This window comes from Mirounga angustirostris, unplaced genomic scaffold (genome assembly GCF_029215605.1).
Source record: "Mirounga angustirostris isolate CCGP_5_RB_7025 unplaced genomic scaffold, mMirAng1.0.hap1 SCAF_11, whole genome shotgun sequence".
NCBI classification, from domain to species: domain Eukaryota; kingdom Metazoa; phylum Chordata; class Mammalia; order Carnivora; family Phocidae; genus Mirounga; species Mirounga angustirostris.
In genome coordinates, this window is record NW_026991719.1 from 5,122,422 (window position 1) to 5,143,901 (window position 21,480).

Genomic DNA, 21,480 nt, shown 5'->3' on the forward strand with positions numbered 1-21,480 from the left:
AATCAGTATACTAAATTAATTTTGAGAACTTCCACTTTCAGAGCTGCCTGCTCCGGTGATGTTAATAGTGTGTATACCTTTCTGCAGTGGAGGACTTACTAGAATCACTTTTTAAAATGGCTCGACAGGGAGTCTACAGTGAAGGAAGACCTGAGGATTGGTTTCTTCAGCCTTTTGATAAGATCCTGGTAGAGATGTGGCTTCCTCCTCCTAGATAACGGTTTTCTCACAATAATCATGAATATTCTTTTGGATTTCATACACCCATATGCTCTGCTAAGGTCAGGATTTCAGAGAGCGCTCAATAACATTTGTGGTAGCATGTGGTGACTCACTAGGGCTGTTGGTTTGTCCTTGTCCAAACTGTGAAGACAGTATCCTGTCCCAGCCTCTTCAAATCACGGAGCTTCCCGCACTCCATGCAGGTGGGGGCATCTCCTCCTAGGTGGTATTTGATTTTATTGATGCCCTTCTCTGGGCAGGAGGTCCACCTGCTCTTAAATCCCATTCAACTCAGAGTTGTAGGGAGAACGGAATTTTGTGACTGCAAACACAGCTGCTTATCTTTCATATCTGCCCAGATATTCCCGTGTCGCTCGCGAGGAATCTCCATCCGTTAAAGCTGGTAGAGTACAGATGGCAAACAAGCGTATGAAGAGGTGCTCTGCATCTTATGTCCTCAGGGAAATGCAAATTAGAACAATCAGGAGATCCCACCACACAACTGTTAGAAATGGTGAAATCCAAAACATTGCAACGCCAAATGCTGGGGAGGAGATGGAGCAACAAGGAACTGCCTCACTCACTGCCGGTGGGAATGCAAGATGGTGCAGCCACGTTGGAAGGCAGTTTGATGATTTCTTACGGAACTAAACATAGTCTTACCATAAGATCTAGCACTTGTGCTCCTTGATATTTACCCAGAGGAGCTGAAAACTTACGTCTGCACGGAAACCTGCACATAAACGTGTGTAGCAGCTTTATTCATAACTGCCAAAACTTGGAAGCAATCAAGGTGCCCTTCAGTAGGTGAGTGGTTAAATAAACCGTGGCCCATCCAGGCAGTGGGATATTACTCAGCACCAAAAAGAAATGAGCTCCCAGGACATGAGTTCACTGCAGGGAAACTTGCAGCACGTATGACCCAGTGAAGAAAGCTGGCCTGAAAAGGCTCCAAACTGCCTGATTGCAAGGCTGTGTCATCCTGGGAAAGGCAAAACTATGGAGACAGTAAACAGATCAGTGGTTGCCTGGGGGTGAGGGTCACAGAGGTAAAGAGGCCGTGCCACATCGGACTTTTAGGGCACTGAAAAGACTGTAGGATATTGTAATGGTGGGTACATGTCAGTATATATTTGTCCAAAACCCATAGACTCTGCAACACCCACAGTGAACGATAACAAAAACTGTGGACTTTGGATGAGTGTGATGTGTCAGTGTAGGTTCATCAACTTGTAACCGTATTCATGTTGGTAATGGGAGAGGTGATGGTTTTTTGGGGGAAACAGGTGTACAGGGGAAATCCCCAGACCTTCTTCTCAGTTTTGCTGTGAAGCTAAACCTAAAACTGCTCTAAAAAAATAAAGTGTTAGTAAAAACAACAACTAGTGGGGCCCTCAGTGACTCAGTCCAACTCTTGATTTCGGCTCATGATCTCAGGGTCCTGAGATGGAGCTTCACGTCATTGGATCTGTGCTGAGTGGGGAGTGTACTTCTCTCCTTCTCCCTCTCCCTCTGCCCCTCCCCCTGCTTGCTCTCTCTCTCTCAAATAAATAAATCTTTTTTAAAAAAATTAAAAAATAAAAACTAGTTATCATATTTTGGTGTAACATGATCAATTATTTTAAGAGATTGGAGCCTTAAATGCAGTTTAACATGCTGATTGTTGTAGAATTCAAAATATCTTATGTTCTCGCTCTTGGTTTAGTACATGGTTTCTTTGCAGACATTCTGCTTAAGCCCTTGTTTGGGTTATTTTATGCATCCACATGTAGCCTAAATCCTGAAGTGTGCTTCCTGCCAGTGCCTTTTGGGTGGCATCCCTTGCCTCTTCCTTGTGTTGCTTTAAACAGTAGGAACCACCGTTTCTGCGTGCTGGCACGAGTCAGTTACCTGCTTGGATGCCGGGCCCTGCCAGGCACCTCTCACGTGAACTTGCACTCCGGAATGCATTGGAACCCTGTTTCCTTCTTTTCATCCAAACGTGTGCGGTTCTCATAATTTTAGGAACAATTTACCAAGTGCCACTGTGAGCCAGGTATGCTACTAAACTCTAGACATCATCATTTATCTTCCCAACCCACGGACAAGAGCTGGACGGTTCTTTTATCCCTGTTTTTTAGATTCAGAAGCTGCAGTTTCCTGAAGCGGACTAACTTTCCCAAGGTTATGCAGCTAGCAATGGAAGTGGCCAGAAGCAAAGAGCTGCATCAACCTAAAGCCCGTCCTTTGAATCGGCGTGCTACGTCCTGGTTGGGAGCTCAGCTGTCATCATGCAGTCCAGTGGTCTGACTGTGCGCGGTCGGCCTTGGCCCGCCACCCCCAGCCACGTCTCCCGCGGCGGCCTCGGGCGCTTCCCGTGCACAGCGCTTCAGTCACAGTGCTTCACTCCTCTTCCATAGCCCACGTGCTTCTGTGCGTCCCCTGTTCGCACATGGGGCTCCCTTGCTCTCTCGGCCGGTCTGCCCCTCCTCTGCCTCCCCCACCCTGCAGCACCCACGTGAGCGACACCTGCTGTATAACCTTCGTGGGATGTCCCAGAGAAGCTCTGGATGTTACCACGTGCATGGAGTCGTGCTTGCTAGATTCTGCTGGGAATCTGTTGCACTTGAGTTCCTTAAGCCCACGTCAGCTTTCTTTGTATACAGGTCTCTATCTCCAAGATCTGCAAGCTAAGACTGGATCATGATGTAATAATACTTGCTCAAGTTATTCCGATTCACATTTCCTGCACGTTCTTAGCTCCACAGCCCTGTTTGACTTTAATTCTTTCTGTCACCACGTTGCAGCATCTAAGAGCATCCCTCTACTGCATCTTCTCCACTCCCTCAAAATTACCAACAAAACATCTCATTACTTCTGCTGTTGGTTGTGGGTAGTTTGTCCTCACAGCTTTTGCTCATCTGATTTTCTTTGTCTAGAAACTACCCTTGGCCTCCATCAGATTCTGTGTGTGTCCCGCTTTTCCATTAGTGTCCACCTTGGTACTCATCTTTGCCTTGTGCTTCCTGGGGGATGTTTCTTGGATACTCTGTGGAATGACTTCACTGCCAGGGCCATAAGACCTTATTGTGTTTGGTTTCTTTATATATCGTGTTATGTATACATGTGTATGTTATATGTTGTGTGTATATACACATATACACATATATTGTGATGGAAGAGCCTTGATATCAGAAATATATCTTTCACCTCTTAGTGTAATCTTTATTGCTCAGGGTGGTGTGTCCTATATTGCTCTATCAGTAAGCTCCAGCAATCACCAATTCAACATCTGGAGAGTTATTAGATCTCTGTCATTATCTCCCTCCTCCTCCCCCTCCCCATTCCCTCCCTCCCCTCCCCTCTTCTCCCTCCTCCTCCCCTTTTCCTTCCCCTCTTCTCCCTCCTCCTCCCCTTTTCCCTCCTCCCCTTTTCCCTCCCCCCTTCTCCCTCCCCCTCCCCTACTCCCTCCTCCCCCCTTTCTTCATCCCCTCCCTTCCCCCCCATCCCATTCTCTCTCTCCTTCCACCTCTCAAGTCCCTCTTTCATCATCCTTTCTCTTCCTTTCTCTCTCTCTTTAAATGCTGACCTGGGGCACGTGTCTGGCTCAATCCAAAGCGCATGCTACTGTTGATGTCAGGGTCATGAGTTCAGGCCCCACATGGGGTGTACAGATTACTTGAATAAATAAAACTTTAAAAAAATTTTTTTTAAATGAAAATAAATGTTGACCTTTGATCTTCAAATGAAAAGGTAAAAATAAATTTTAAAAAATAAAAATTTAAAATTAAGTAAAAATAATGAAAAGATAATAAGATAGCCGTTATGGGCACTTACAAGAAGAGCCTCCTTTTTAGACTCCCCATTACCATCTTTTTCTTCCTGGCACCCGCCCATGTGCCAAGTGTCAGTCAGCTTATACTCTCACTTTGCAGGAATCACGTGTTTTCTTCTGCCTCTCTGCCTGTGCAGAAGCCGTTCCCTTCACTGAGCTTGCCCCCCTCCCTCCTTTGTCTTGTTTGTCTGTCATCTCCAGACTGATGCTTTGGACCTACTGAAGTCTCCGTTCCTTTGGGTTGGCGTCTCCAATTGTGCCCTTCCTTGTTAAGGCAGAAATGATGCTTTCCTTCCTGTCTGTTTTTTTTTTTTTTTTTTTAAGTAGGCTCTATGCCCAATGTGGGGCTTGAACTCACGGCTGACTCTGAGATCAAGAGTTGCGTGCTGTATTCACTGAGCCAGCCCAGGCGCCCCTCCTCCTTGCCTTCTTGATCCTCTAGTACAACCTCAGTCCATTGGTTCATCACTGTTTATCTACGTTAACGTATTTATGTGTATCACTGTTTATTTACATACAGGTTTTGGATTTTTACCCTGTTCCTCTTCGTATCCTAATACCATGCAATGTGTCTCGTACATCCCTGCCAGGAAATGCTTTCTGAAAGGTCCTTCCAACTGGAGACTGACTTCAAAGACTTGATTACTTATTCAGCCTTGAGCTACCTTTTGATGGAAAAGAAGTGACTTTCTTTCATGAACAATAAGCACATCAATATCAATAATTTTTATTTCAAGAGTTGAATTACTTATTGAAAAAAACTTCCCATGTTTATGAGCTTGCAATAATCGTGTAAATGAGTTAGTGAGTTTCACCCAAACTCTAATGAGAGAGCTGGTAATTTTCTTTAGGTGTTCGTCAGTAGAGTTTCATTACAGTGGGGTTATATGGTTCTTTAAAAAGGTAAGTATTTTTGAATGCTGTGAAGGGGTCTGATCCTCAGGAGTTCCTGAGAACCTCGACTTCGGAGGCTCTCTCTCCTGGGACTGGCGGTGAAGTCTCAGTGTCACCTTCTTCCGGATGTATGACCAGTATACGTCCCTCATTTGTAAAATACAGTATTTCATGTTGTAATTTTAGAAGAGATAATCTGAAGATGTTTTATAAACGTGAGGTAGGATAAGAGCATAAGTGCTGAATAACTAGTTAAAATTATTGTACTAAATTTTCCAGTATATGTGCTTTAGCTATTTATTACTGCTATCTTATTTTTTATATATATATGTATATGTATATAAAATATATACATATATATGTGTGTGTATATATATATATGTATATATATATATAAATTTCCTCTTCTTCCTCCTCCATCTCCTTTTCTCCCTGTTCCTTCTCCTCCTCCCTTTCTTTTCCAAACGATGCCTTCTAGTGACCTGTGCTTACCTGGATATGAGGTTTTGGTGCAACAGCTCATTAAGATGTTCCCTATAGTAGTGAACTTTAGGGATTTTTGTTTGAATACATTTTTCTCTAGAAGGGAGAAACAAAAGATAACACTTCTGGGACAGCTCTGCATCTCAGAAAGTGCCCCTGCTGCCTTCCACAGAGTGGCTCACCTGATCCTATTGACAGCCCTTGGGTAGACATAACCAGCTTCACCTCACAGGGAGGCAGGTAATCCAAGGACCACCCTATGCGTGTCGCACCCAAAGCCTGTGCAAGACTTTAATGTATGCCTTTGATACACCAATATGGCGGTACTTGGAGAGTCGTTTCAGGCTTCTGGTCAAAACGGTAAAGACAAAACAGTCTTCTTGGATGGATATCTGCTCCCTAAATCTTTACATGGGATTTGTACCGGTATGTGACCCAGCGGTACCCCAGGCTCTGTTCTGGATTATCGGGTCCAAGTCACTTACCCTGCTGCCCCATCCTGTTGAACTTGAAAAACTTAGTACTTAATGCAAATCATTAACTGTCCTTCACAGAGTAAAGTATCGCTGACAATGGGCACGGTAATTCACACTGTTTCCTTTTTAATATCACTGTTTTTTTGTCGCTGACATTTTCACATGAAATATTCTTCTGTCTAAAGAAAAGTACCTCTATTTAATTTCCTTCAGGATAATGAATTCTGTACAAGAAAAAGTTGTTTTCTGTGGAGCCTTATTTCTAGTCTTTTACCTTGCCTCTGCTTTGTAATTTATGTACTGTTCTGTTCTGTGAGAACACTGCTTGGCCACATAGTTCCAACTTTGTTTTTCCTGCAGTTTGCTTTCCCCTGTTTGTATAATTTCTCAGTGACAAATATACTGTCATTTTCACATGCATCACGTTCTTACTCAGGGACACTTCATAAGCCATGATTCACGTCGCACTGAGCATGGTCATTTGACCATATTCTCAGTCTGCTCTGTGCATCAGGCACATGGGCATCCGTGTGGGGATTCTGTGCAGTGTCTGAGACTGCAAATGGTACCTGACCCCTCAACACTGCTTTCCAGTATTTTCCCCAAGTGTTTTCCAGAAACGTCGGAAGAACAGTCATGTGTAGCATCTATTTTTATTTTTGTCCTTAAGAAGCTTTTCTTGTCCCTTTCATAGTGTTACATGTCCTCATGAGTCAGTTTCTTGTCTTTGTTCTTGTCTTTGTTTCAGAAATAAAGTTGACAAACTTTTATAGATGTTTGGTTGGAAAATAAAGCCCTTCTTTTAGCAGAGATAGTGCAAAATAGGAGCTTTTGACATACTGATAGTTGGCTGCAAAGAGTGGGGATTCTAAACTTTATCGGTTCACCGATGACATTTTTTCCCCTCTAGTTTGAAACTGCTTATCTAATCCTTTTCTTAGGGCGCTCAGTAAAGCAGACTACTTTGAGAAGTTATTTGCTCCCTAGCAAGGAGTTTGGAAATACACACGTGGATTTGTGTGTGTACATATATGTATATGCACACATATGCCACACACGTATGTATACGTACATATATACACACACATAACACATACGTACTATACCTGTGTGTAGGATAGTGTATGTGTCATATATATAGTATATGTTTGTTGGTAGTACATGTATCATATATAAACTACCTATATGTGATGTACGTATATACGTGCATGTATATACACATATACACATACAGTACGTATCACTTATGTCTGTGCGAACAGTAGTATGTATGTCTGTTGTGTAAGTAGTCTATGTTTGTTGGTGTAAACTACATATAAACTACATATATGTAGTATGCATATATACTTAGACATGCACACATATACATATAAACTGAATATATGTAGCATACACATATATACTTAGACATGCACACATATACATATAAACTGAATATATGTAGCATACACATATATACTTAGACATGCACATATATACATACAAACTGCATGTATGTAGTACACACATATATACTTAGACATGCACACACATACATATAAACTGCATGTATGTGGTATGCACACACGTAGACATGCACATATATACATATAAACTACATATGTGTAGTATACATATATACTTAGACGTGCATATATACACATGAACTACATATATGTAGTATATACATATACTTAGACATGCACATATATACATATAAACTGCATATATGTAGTATACATATATACTTAGACATGCACGTATATACATATAAACTGAATGTATGTAGTATACATATACACTTAGACATGCACGTATATACATATAAACTGCATGTATGTAGTATACATATACACTTAGACATGCACGTATATACATATAAACTGCATGTATGTAGTATACATATACACTTAGACATGCACGTATATACATATAAACCACACATATGTAGTTTACATATATACTTAGACATGCACATAAATACATGCAAACTACATATATGTAGTATACCCATATATACATATATACACACATATAACATACGTTATACCTGTGTATATATATGATAGTATGTATATATATGCCATATATAGTATGTATTTATGAGCATATGTATCATATAAATACTACATGTATGTACTATATATAGATATACATACCTGCATACACATGTAATACATATCTGTTATACGTATGTGTGTGTATATATGATAGTGTGTGTATATATGTCATATATATAGTATATACTTATTAGCATATGTATTAAATATATACTACATGTCTGCACTGTATATATACACACATACCTGCATTCACATATAACACATTTGTTATACGTATGTGTGTATATATATGATAGTGTGTATATATATGTATCTCATATAGTATATATTTAGCACATGTATCATATTTATACTACATGTATGTACATATATATACACATGCACAAGCACATACCTATATATGAAATGTAAGTATAATAGTAATGCATAGTTAGATTGCAACTTAACTAATTAAGTTGACAATAGGATGTGCTAGAGGTGAAGAACGGAAGGGCAGAAGGCCAGAGAGGTTCCCATCATCACACACATTTCCAGCCCGTTCTAGGAGAGGGCAGAGGAAATACTAGGATGCGGGGCCATGTGTAATAAGGGCTTCTTGGTAGCTTCAGTGATAGAAGATGGCCCTGAAGATTAGGGAAATCCATAAAGGTTCAAGCAAGAGAAAGTAGAAATTGAGTACATCTCAGAGATGTAGAGAAGTGCTCACAGTAAGAGTCTCCATGGGGCATTGTCCAAACCAACCAACCTGGAATCTGGGCTTATGCCCTGTATGCAATAAGGAACTGATCCGGAAAGCAGAAATGAAAGCAGAAATCAACGGGAAAGCTTAATTGTAAATGGGCCCATAGCTCAGCAGCTTCTAAACTTTTTTGTCATCCAAAAAATGTGTATTCACTGAGAAAAACACATTTCAAAATGCAGATAACAAGGAAGAAAATAGGTAATATACAAATAATTACCAAGATTCACATTGAAGTTTTATTTTCCTATAAATTAATTGATGGTGAGCTGGCTTTTCTGTGTGACATCACCGGACTTGCCCTATGTCACAGACTCAGGGTTGCTCATCAGTCTGCAGGATGTGAGGTGAAACGAGACCCATGGGTCTAACAGATCATCCGGTGAAAGTGTTTGGACTGTGCCTGTGGGCCATGGGGAGTCATGTAACATGCGTGGGGAAGGTGGGAACAGGGAGCTGTACTGCAAAAACGTTACTTACATTGAGATGTTAAGGATTCTACAGAAGTACACGTAGCTGACCTGTTGGCACATAGTTTCAGGCTACGTACTGCTTAGAGCACCTGAAGTAGAAGAGAAAGATTTGAGTGCTGTCAAGAGGCAGAATGGACATAATGTGGTATTTAATGAGAGCTGGCGGGTGAAGAGGGACAGGTTCTGGGAGAGGTGTGATTCGGTGTTCCAGTGACCACAACTCGTAGAAGCTGACGCTATTTTCGTGGATTTGGCTAAGAGGTGATTGTGGATCTTGGGGTCTGGTATCCAGGTGAAAGGGGAGAAAAGGAAACATACTGGGCCAGGCTAAGGAACTAACTTCATTTTGAAAATGGCCTCAAGGAGAGCGGTCCGTAGCCTAAATTTCTTCTGTTCATATAGGTACCACTGCTCATTTCTAAATTTTCTTTACAGTCAGAGAAGGGCAGGGCGCATGTCAGAGTGATGATCTGATGAATGCATGAAATCTATATTTTTATGATTCCTTTGTCCTCTTTCTTGGGTTTGAGGTTCTTAGTGCAGGCTTCAAAAGTCTGTTGGGATTTCATTTCACCGTTGGAAGCTGCCATTATGCTCCAGTCCAAGAAAGAAGGGCTCCCTGAAAGCTTTTATTTATTTATTTGTTTGTCTATTTATTTAAAAGATTTTACTCATTTGAGAGAGAGAGCATAAGTGGGGGGGGGGGGAGCAGTGGGAGAGGGAAAAGCAGACTCCCCTTTGAGCAGGGAGCCCGATCCCAGATTTGTGACCTGAACTGAAGGTAGACGCTTAACCAGCTGAGCCAGAACATGACAAGAGGAGCAGACCAGTGTGTTTAGATACAACATTAAGGTACATTCTGCATGATGCTTCAGAAGGAGCACTCCGAAGTAACAGGTGGCTTGTATGAGGGAGTAACACAGGGAAGTCCCTAAGTCATGTTCAGCATGGGTGTGCAGGGATTTGAGTCACGAGCTGGAAGTTCCATTATATTAGGACAGGCCATAATCTCCAACAGCAAGTACGACGCTATAATGAAATTGAAAAGAAGCTCCTCCATTGGAATCCTTTGCCTGTAGACCCCGGCCATACCATTGAGACAGGACTTCAAAGTAACGTCTTAATCCAGCCTGCTCTCTTACTCATAACATGCGGAGAACGTGGTCCATCCACCAATCCCACGGGGGCAATGTAGAAAATATGGCAGATCCTGAATTAGCAAAATAGCAATGCTCCATCAGTTGGGTGTTTTGTACTCAGATGACACGTGACACTGTCCTGACAGCCCACCTCAACTCTCTCCCCCTTGCATTATGTGTTTATCTTTAGTTAGACAAATATGACAATATCAGCCTCGATTTCTGAAGACCCAGTATGTAGCAAGGATGGAAAAACTGGTGACTGGTTGTAAAATAGATTGCAAAGATAATCAAGTACAAAATCATTACATCAGAACTTTGTACTTTCAGCATTAGAATATAGGTGAACCAGCCATCATGTTTCATAGTTAATTCAAATAAACATTTTATGAGCCTGAAAATTATAAAACCGTTTTTACAATGACAGAGATAATTTGGTCTCATGTATTTTCCATGAGAGAAATTCTGTCAGTGAAAACGCTGTATGAAAGGGCATAAGATTTTGCGTTAGAAACTTTGGGTTCTGGGTTGACCAGTTAACTCTTCATCCTTGGCAAGTTCATCCTCGTGTAGGACCTTTAGCCCAGTCATCTGCTAAGAGCACCTCCCCCATTGGGTCTCTGTAAGAGTCTCACAGATAGCTAATGTGTGGGAAAGAATGTAGTCAGCTGCAGAGTTCAGTGCAAATTTAGAGATGTCATTAAAGTATATAGTCCTTGTTTTAAATAGCAATATATATACACTTTTTCTTTTAGAACTTAATTCATAAGGAATTAAGTACTCCTGGAATAGTAATTCTAACTCCTTGCGTAGTAAAACTAAGTGTAGTTTCTTTTTCCTGTTATATGCCATTTGATAGCAAGACAATAATGTTTAAGGCTTTCATAGGTTTAATGGATAATGGAGATTAGAACTCTATTTTTTTTTTAATGATCAAATTTGCCCTTGAATAAAAAGACATTGTAGTCAAATTACTATTCAGTTGGCTTGTTTTATCCCAACTTTGTGAGCTATTTCCTCAAGAATCATTGACTATTTGCCACCTCTTTTAAAATTCAGAAAATGATATTTAGGGAAGCATTCCATTTTAGAAAGATAAACGGAAAGCAACATCAAATGAGTACTTATGGTGTGCAGAATATCTAGAAAATGTCACGTAATAGGAGTTTTGATGGGGCTCAAAATGACAACCCAATTTCTAGTGAAGCTTGGTAAGCCCTTGCCCTCTTCACCCACCTTGATTTCATTTCTATGGGCTGATTTATTTGGGCACCTACCTAAGAATACAAGGGACAGGAAGTCTCAAACTGTGTTGACAGTTGCAACAAATAGATACATTTCTGGTGGCAGGAGTGGGGGTGGGGGTGGATGGGGGTGGGTAGGAGGGAAGGACTGAGACCTTTAAGACCCGGATCCCATAGTGGATGATGTAGCCCCTGATGTCATTCTCCTAATAAAGGGAGGAAGCATTCAACAACATGGTGGGAATGTTGGAAATACAGACATGTTGCAGGTGAGCCCATCGTCCTGGTTGAAACATGACGTCTTTTGGAATTAAAATTCAGTAGAAGATGAAACAGCTATTTGTGGGAAAAGCTGGGTAGACCCTCTTCTTCTGGAGATAAGCCAATCTGCAGGTGGCCGGTAGAACTGTAATAGCTTTTCTTTTGCCCTGCAGGACAGGGGATGTCTTTGAGCCCCTGCAGTTCCATTTCCTGTGATACAAAATAATAATTTCCCTCATTGTAAAAGTGCTTTGGAGTTAAGGCTTTTGACTTCTAGGTGAAAATGTCCTGAATGATGTGTCTTTTTTTTTTTTTTTTTTTTTCCTGGAAAAAGAGTGGGTTCTTAGAAGACCCAGGAGAATATGAATGTATGTTGCTCATATTCTGTCCACCACCATCTGTATTTTATGAGAGGTTGGGGAGAGGAAGAGAGAGGAATCACTCCATTACTTCTTATCTCCTTTGGCAGCCCCAACTCCTTCATTCTGTATCATATTCCTGTTCTTACATACATAAAAAGTATTGCTTACTTGATGATAGCTTGTCCTATCACGAACCTTAGTTAATTAAAAAATACATACTCGGAGAGAATCCATTACATGCAGTGTAAAGCTCCAGGTTTCTGGGGAACCATAAATCAATGAGACAGTGTGTCATTTTTTATCAAAAAACGTGAAAAATAAATTAGAAATATTATCTGGATGAGAACGTTCTTCCTAAACCAGTCAGGATTCTCAAAGGATTTTCGGAAAAGGATGGATAAGAAACGTGTGTGGTGTTGCTGGTGTGATGCTCAGGGATGTGGTGGGAGAATCTGAAACCCCGCGAGAGGGCTAGGTTGACTGTAACTTCACGTTCATTCTGCTGGCCAGGAGTTGACCCCCCTCACATTACAAATAAAGACTTTGCCTCTAACGCAGTCTAAAGCATTCCCAGGCATCCTGGGCCACCTCTGAATTGGCTCTTCCTGGAAATGACTCCTTTGAGTTTCTGTCCAACTCTGCGGTTCCCCACTTGACTCCAGTTTTGGCACAACTTTTCCTGAAGCCTCTGGTGCCGGGATTAAACTCAGGGCCGTCACGTTTGCCTTCCAGGAAGTCACTGGCAAACACCCACTCTTGGTTTGTTTTCAGATTTGTCGCCTGGCTGGTAGCCAAGCTTGTCAATCAGCCAGAAAGTGTATCTCCTGCAAATCACAGCTGGAGTCCGGTTGCTGGAACAAGGCTGAGCTGCCAGTTTCAGAAGATAATGTGTGTTTTGCTAGGGAATCCCATTTACTTAGGCAGAATTTATGTGTTTTATTTTTTTGTTACTCCTCGGTGTTGAACCGTCAATGGGAGCTAATGAGAGAGAACCCGTGAAAAATGCCTCATGGGGTCAGGCGGGTGGCAGACGTGTAATATAGGGTCCTTTCGCTTACTCTGGTGCTTCCCTGTCTGTACTTCTCCAGGGGAGAAATCACGTGTTACAGGTGGTTCGCCAGTACACGCTTCTTCGGAGGAGACGAGTGCGTAACGGTGGGTGTGTGTGTGCGTTGAAGGTACAAGAGGATAAGGTTAGAATATGTGGTGGCCTGTTTCATAGCAGCCAGGGTGAAGCTGCACAGGATAATCCTATAACCTAAGAGCATCATTTGCTTTGTTAACTGAAGTATAACTTGCCGCAGTGAACTCTGATAACGGACCTCTGCTCCAAACATAGCTTAAGAAATATCTTAGGGGGGGTGCCTGGCTGGCTTAGTTGGTGGAGCGTGCGACCCTTGATCTCTGGGTCATGAATTCGAGCCCCACGTTGGGTGTAGAGCTTGCTTTAAAAATACATTAAGAATAAATAAGTTTAAAAATTAAAAGAAAAGAAGAAGAACCATCTTAGGAACAGTACGTAAGGAACACATATGGAAACTGGGAAGATGCGTTGAATGTTTCCATGACTCCACAACCAGCCGTCGGAGGGTTTAGCACTGAACTCTGCCAGCTCCACTGATGCTTTTCACTTCCTCCCACTAGAGATTGTTTCTGGATCTTCCTTGGAACGGGGAAGCTGCTCCTGTTGTTAGTATTGAGGAGGAAACAGGTAAATAATGGGAGCTACATACCATGAATGTCATAAATGCACAGTGATGAGAGTACATGTGTGATGTGTTTGTGATTTTAGCCCTGCTGGTATTTACTTGAACTGTTTTCACTTGATAATTTAGTAAATGAGACAAAGAGGTCTTTAAGAAGGATACACCAGTATTTAGGAGCTGTGTGTTCTGCACTTCCTAAGCACTATGCTATTTCTGGATCCGTAATTCTTTGATTTTGCAGTTCACAGCAAATTACAACGATCTTTTCTGGGTGCATGATAGAAAGCTAAAAGGAACAGAGGCAGAGTTCAGTGGCTTGCTATTCATTTCCTAAAGGGGCAAAAAGTACAGATTTAATAATTCCGTCATCAGTTAACCTGCTGGCCAGAGAACATTGCTAGATGTGTGTATAAGGCTTATTCAGAGGAAAGCGGGTTATCTGCCCATGACTGGAATCACTTGTCAGGCTAGTCTTAGTAACATGTGACTTTGAGATTCTTCCTGTGACCACCAAGAAAGATGCGATGCACAATCAAATAGAATGAAATTACACCATCTGCAAATCAGTAAGACCAAGTTAGAATAGCCCTGGGAAGCCTCACGTGGAGTCTGATTTCAAAGCTCTGTGACACAGAGTGAAGGAGATCTGTACACATGGGCATGCTGCCTCACGGTTTTGATGGACATCACCGGGGGCGGTGCTAGGACCTTCCACGGGATTACTTAAGCCGATGATACATGGACAGAGAAACATAAGACCTGTATTTCTTAGTGATGCTTTCAACATGGCTTTGTGTGACTCTCTTCATTAAAACACAAGTTACTGGGGATGTTATGAATTAGAAAGTACGGAATCATGGAGAGGAAAGCTAAAGAAAGCCTTTAGAGGGCACAATTCACCTAAATTGGATCAGCATCTAGGGACATTGTTTAGAGAATTGTACAGCATTTTCTCACTGCATGGATTGTTGCCCAGTGACGAGGAACACTGAAGCTTCGTCAGGCTGGGACTGCCCTTTCAGTTCTTCCTATCCTTTCTTCCTGGAAGCCAGCTGACATCACGTGCATAATGTTTCACACGTGGTGACCCCTCAGGAAACTGGATTAAATATGTAAGAATCAGATGGAGGGGCGCCTGAGTGGCTCACTCAGTTAAGCATCTAACTCTTGATCCCAGTTCAGGTCTTGATCTCAGCGTGGTGACTTCAAGCTCCATACATAAAAAAAAAAAAAAAGAGACGGAATAAGGTCAAAGACTCTCAAAGCAGAAGATATTTTAGGTGTCATCATCTTCAAACTCCTTACTCAACAAACAAAGTACCTTGGAGGAGAGGAAACGTCTTTTCCCTCTACCCTTCTAAGTTGTTGACTAGGACCCCGGTAACAAAAGACAAATTACCCAGGGAAGGCATACAAGTTTATTCAATAGAAGCTTGCGTGACATGGAGGCCTTCATAAGGAAATGAAGACCTGAAGAAAGGTTGAGCGTGAGGGTTTCCAAGGTAGATTTGATGCAGAATGGAATGCTGTGGAAACATCCGATCGGACAAAGTGAACTGCGGAAACTCTACAAAACCTGTGTTGAATCAGATTCCTTTGTGTCTCCTTGTCTTCAGAGGTAGGGACACGCCTTTCCTCTGAGTACCGGGAGGGCACCTCTCCCATGCGGTTTTCTGACCTGCTTCAGGGGAAAGTCAGAAAGGCCTTTCTACACCTGCCCTTTCTCGAATTCCTCCAGCTGGAAATATTCAGTTAATCAAGGTGCACATCCTGACCCCATCAACCGAAACCCAAACAGGTCAAGTGACTAGACTCCCATTCTTCCCCTCAATACAATACCATTCCCTTGACTCAGTGCAATACCGTTCCCCTGTAGGACACTATTTACATTCTGTGACTTGATTTGATTGTAATCTGTGTTCAGTTAGAAACATCTAATCTTGGGACGCCTGGGTGGCTCAGTTAGTTAAGCGTCTGCCTTCGGCTCAGGTCATGATCGGTCCTGGGTTCGAGCCCCTCATCCTGCTCCTTGCTCAGCGGGGAGTCTGCTTCTCCCTCTGCCTGCTCCCCCTGCTTGTGCTCACTCACGCACACTCTCTCTTTCTCTGACAAATAAATAAATAAAATCTTAAAAAAAAAAAAGAAACATCAAATCTTTCAGTTAAATATTTAATAAGAAAAAAATATTTTCTTAAATCCTGTTTTTCTGTTATGACGCTCAAATATGTTCCCCGAGAGTCTGCATTGATTTTTGGTGTTGTTGTTTTGTTTTGTTTTGTTTTAGATTTATTTATTTATTAGAGCTGGGGAGGGGCAGTAAGAGAGGGGGAGAGAAAGAATCTCAAGCAGACTCCCCGCCAAGCACAGAGCTTAATGCGGGGCTCCATCCCCGGACCCTGAGATCGTGGCCTGAGCCAAAATCAGGAGTCGGCCACTTACCGGACTGAGCCACCCAGGTGCCCCAAGAGCCTGCGTTTCTATCAGGGAATTCTGTGGAGGCACACTGTGTCAGTTAACACATTATTTTAGCTCAATAGCTCAGGAATACATCTGTTCTCTAAATTAAGGTAAACTCTACCCGCTATGGTTTCCTGTTTTATTTGGTCACATGACAACGGTGACTATTTATGGACTTATTCTTAATTCTTTTGACATTTCTTATTAGGAAATGCATATTTCAGATTGCGAATTCTAGCGGCATTTATTGACTATGTAATGTTATGAAGCAGGTACTGGAGGAGGTTACCAAAACAAACAAGATTGTTACAGTGAATCACAGAGCACCTAGGTTGGGAAAAGTGAAATATAAACTGTGTGGGGAAAATGAAATAAGAAGAGACTGTATGAAATGCTGTGATTTCTCCTTTCCTGAGGTCTGGATTCATTGCCCTTCTTATTTGTTTCTTTGCTTTCATGAGCTAGAGTATAATTAACGTGACTTTGTTTCCTTGATTGCACTCACTCACATTGCGCCTGCCGGGAATTAAATCTGAGCTCTAGGAATTAAATCTGAGGTCTAGGTTGTAGTGCCTTCAGTCAGACGTTGACAGAGTGTATCTTGATTCATTGCAACATTGGTTAATCTACTTCAGAACATGTATGACTGTAATCATTTACCCTTTAGAGGGTCACTGTGTTTCCCTCATTTCTTTGTCCTTTTGTCTTCAAATATCAGGCTCATAGAGTAACTGCCTGAGCACTCAGGTTTTGAGGCTTTTGCTCACATTATTTTCTCTGTCACCTTCCCTCCCATCTCTGCTCAGCAACATCCTGTTCATCCCTAAAAGTCTCATTCCAGTCCGTCAGTTATCCCCATCTGTCTTCTTATTCCTCACACACCTCCATCTCTTTATGGCGCGTGTCACTCCCTACCCTCATTGATGTCATTGGTATTTGTACAAAGGTGATATTTTTTGAAAAATATTCCTGTGCTCTTGCTTGCCCTTGGGCATAGCTTTTCCCCCCAGTGAACCTCATCCATTATCTAAAATGCCGATAAGGATTTCTAAAGCAGGAAAGGAAAGCAGAAATAATGAGGTCATTGTTCACCTCCTCCCAAAGCCCACTCTTTCTGGAGAACCTAAAGTGAGGCAGCCAATCTTGAAAGTCAGGCTTTATCAGGGAGAAAGGGGATTTATGGCTAGCTTTACATATCAAAAGGAAAGCGGTGGCCTGAATGTCAAGTGTCACTTCAGTCCTAGAATAGAGAGAGTGCAGGGTAAGTGTTAAGTCTAGGATCAGCAAACCCTTTCGGTAGTGCTTCAGGTAGTAAATATTTTAGGCTCTCTGTCTACTCAACTCTGGCATTGTAGTGCAAAAACACCATAGAGGATACTTAAACGAGTGTGGCAGAGTTCCAAGAAATGTCATTTAAGCCACTGAATTTGGATTTAAATAATTTTCACGTGTCACTAAGTCTTTTGATTTTTTTTTTTTTCCCACCCATTAAAATAAGTGTCCAGAATTCCAAAATCTTATCTGCTGGTCCATAAACAAACAGGACAGAGGCTGGATTTGATCTCCCTAGGGCTGTGGCATGCAGACCTCTGATTTAAAGAGTCTCTACCCCCAAAGCACTTTAGGTGGGTCCAGGAGCCAAGAAGGGAGTAAGACGTTTACACGCAGCAAGAGCTAATCTCAATTGTCCTTTGGATTTACCTGCAGTGAGAAAGGCCAACACGGAGACTGAGAGGAAGAAAAGCCAGGTGCAGAGGGGCATTCTCCTTGCTTGCAGTTTGAAAATCTGGAGCCCAACTGCTTTAGACATGGTGCCACGCCAGCATGGGACAGGGGTGTTCAGTGGAGTAGAAATGCAGATTTTTGGTGAGGAGGAGGGCTGAGCCTCCCCCGAGGGAGTCTGCCCCTGTGGCAGGGAGGGGACCCAGTGCATTGTCAGGACTCCCTACGCGGATGGGGGAGGGGGCGGTCGCAGAAAATGAGTCAAGAGTTGTGTCAAGGGGCCACCAAGCAGAGGCACTGGGGTGGACAGTAGGGGACATCCGTGGCACGAAGAAGAAGAGGAAATAGTCCCCATAGGAGTTGACATCCAGCAGCAGGAATATATTTCATGCATTTTTTTCCCTAAACTACCTTAATATCAGCATTATCGATTTCCTCTCAAAACTGGGAGTTCTTTGAGAGTCCACTTGTTAACCCCCTTTGTCACTTAAAATCTAGCCACACTGCCCTAGAAATCACAGGTGCTTGATACTATTGTTGAATTAAGATGTTATGGTATGTTGGGCGCCCGGGTGGCTCAGATGGTTAAGCGTCTGCCTTCGGCTCAGGTCATGATCCCAGGGTCCTGGGATCGAGTCCCAATCAGGCTCCCTGCTCCTTGGGAGCCTGCTTCTCCCTCTGCCTCTCTCTCTCTCTCTCTCTCTGTCTCTCATGAATAAATAAATAAAATCTTAAAAAAAAAAAAAAGATGTTATGGTATGTTATGAGGGCACCTGGGTGGCTCAGTCGGTTGATCATCTGACTCTTGATTTCGGTTCAGGTCATGGTCTTAGGGTTGTGAGATCGAGCTCAGCTGGGCTCTGTGCTCAGCATGGAGTCTGCTTGTTGTTCTCTCTGCTCCTCTTCCTCGCTCATTCACTCTCTAAATAAATTAATAAATAAAATCTTTAAAAAAAAAAAAGGTGTTATAGTATATTATATACACCTTTCATACAGCAGAAAGGAACTGAAGACCCAGACTCATGTTTTCCATTGAGCCTCTAGTTCAAATTATAATTATTTGTCTAATCTTCATTGTCATTAATGCTTATAGATTCCTTAGCAAGAATATTTGATAATGCATGTTAATGAAATTTGCATTCTCTTATAACAAACTTTTACAAAATTAATACTTATCTTCCTCTTTTTTTCAAAACTTTTCTACAGATCTTCACATATTATTTTCTTTTGTCAATGTATGAACCAAAACTTTCCCGTTCCCTTGTTCTTTCTCTTTTGTTCTTGAAGTGAGTCGCATGGGTGTTGAATTGGTTCGTCAAGAACACTGTTTGTAGCAAGAGCTTTATGGAATGTTCATAGTCAAATATCCTGAGAGGCAGCACTTACCTAAATTTCATTTGTCCTAAAACATCGCATTTCAGGCAGGATTTCATATTGTTGATGTTTTGGCACTTTGGAAAATGTGTAAGGGAAATTTGATTATTTTTCTTAAACCCCAATGCAACTCTGCACTGAATTGAAGGATGAGAAGAATCTGATGTGGATTTCAGGGTTGCATTCAGTGAAATATGTGAATGCAGTTTAGGAATATTACTGTCTGATTAATATATGAGAATGAGTTTTGTTAATTTCCTTAGTTATAGGAAATCGAAAATAAAATGGCTGTATGATCACATATAATGATTATAGCTTGTTGAAAAAAAATTTTTTTTTCCTGGGAGGCTGTTATGGGCTGAATTGTGTGTCCTCCACACCGCCCCCCCCAAATTCATATTTGGAGTTCTAGCTCCCAGGACCTCAGGAATTGACTACTGGGAGACAGGGCCTTGAAAGAGGTCATTACAGTGAAGTCACTAGGGTGCGCTGTCATCTGAATGGTGCCCTATAAGAGGAGAGGGGAAGACACAGACACACAGGGGGCAACTGAGTGCGGGCGCACGGAGAACATGGTGTGTATGCGCCAAGGAGAGGGACCAGCTCTGTCCACACCGTGATCTCATCAGACTTCCGGAATAGGGAGGAAATAACCATCCGTGGTTTGAGCCCCCAGTCGGTGGGGCATGTTGTAGTAGCCCTAGGAAACAGGTCCCAGGGGATTTGGACGATCACCATAGATGTTACTATAGTATCCTTCTCTGGCTGGGTATCCTTCAGCTCGTGAGCTACCTTTATTGAGATGTACACAACCGGTGACAATTCAAGCTCAGAACAGTAGACCTTAGTGGTGCTCCTTTGGACACTGTGTGGATGTCCAGGTGTCACTTGGGGACGGCCGGCTGGTTGGTCCTCATAGGCCTCATGGGGCACAACAGACTCCACTGAGTTCTACACATCCAAGGTTTCATCCTTCGCTTTGAAGGGTCAGAAATGGATTCAGGTAGAACCCGGCAGGGGTGGGTCTACTTGAGGTTTGATAACAGTCAGTACAATTGATGAGGTGATCAGATTGTGGTCCTCTCATCTGCCTCCTCTTGAAAGGGCCTCTGAACATCATTAGTGTCAACACGGTGTGTTGGCTTTGTTCAACATTCAGAGGACCGTGGGCATTCCAGTACTTTCCCAGACCTGGCGAAGTTCTCTTTCTGCCAGGAAGACGGCTGCACATGTCTGTCAGTCCCTTACAGTTAGTATTAGCCAGGTGCTTGCTGTTTTTGGTGGTATTAGGGAGATAAACAGCCAATTACCTGAACATCTCCTAAAGGCCATCCAGCACAGTGACAGATGAATTCTGTCTGCTTCTTCTCTTCTTCTTCTTGTTCCTCTTCCTCTTCCCCTTCCTCCTCCTCTTCTCCTTCCTCCTCCTCCCCTTCCTCCTCCTCCCCTTCCTCCTCCTCCCTTTCCTCCTCCTCCTCCTTCTTCTTTATCTATAATGCAGAAGGAATACTGCAAATATTTGGAAAGTATCTATTATTAAAAAGAAAGCTATTTGCCCCCAAATGGCTTCCCTTAGGCCAAGTCACCAAACTGGGGCTTAATGCTTAACCTCATTGCAGTTTGAACCTCCAGCAGAAATGGAAGTCTTAACTGGTCAGTGAGAGATTTTCTGATAAGCACCTGTGAGGGAATCTGTCACATCTCCTATCTCCTCTTCGTCCCCCAAAGGAAGACGTGGTAATCCATCTTAATAAGACCCCTTGCCCTTCCCCTGGGGAGAGATGACCTTGCCTGGAATAATCCTTTCTGTTCTTTTGCTGGTAACTTTCTCGCCCCACCTTCCTTCCTATAAAAACTTTCCATCTTGAACAAATCCTGGGAGCTCTCCTCTACTGGCTAGAAGGGATGCTGCCCAAGTCATGCATCCCTTAATAAAGCCAACTAGATCTCCAAATTTACTCAGCTGAATTTTTGCTCTTTAATGATATCAAAGGAAGTTAGTGAAAACTAGCTGACAAGGAGGTTGTATCCCAGTGGTCTCCTTAGAAATTAACTTGTGGATACAAATTACA

At 42.4% G+C, this 21,480-nt stretch overlaps 1 protein-coding gene across 4 annotated transcripts in view; it reads left to right on the forward strand.

The window, feature by feature from the left end:
- Positions 1-21,480, forward strand: part of LOC123851370 (uncharacterized) — a 423,494-nt gene that overhangs the window by 20,353 nt on the left and 381,661 nt on the right. The window contains exon 3 of one of the 4 annotated variants that reach the window (XR_010406019.1): positions 582-7,486. The exons of 2 other annotated variants lie outside the window; for them this stretch is intronic. The gene's annotated coding sequence lies outside the window, so the exon portion shown is untranslated. Of the gene's footprint in view, positions 1-581; positions 7,487-21,480 lie in introns of those variants that run through there. One more of the 4 variants, XR_010406020.1, reaches the window with a different exon arrangement.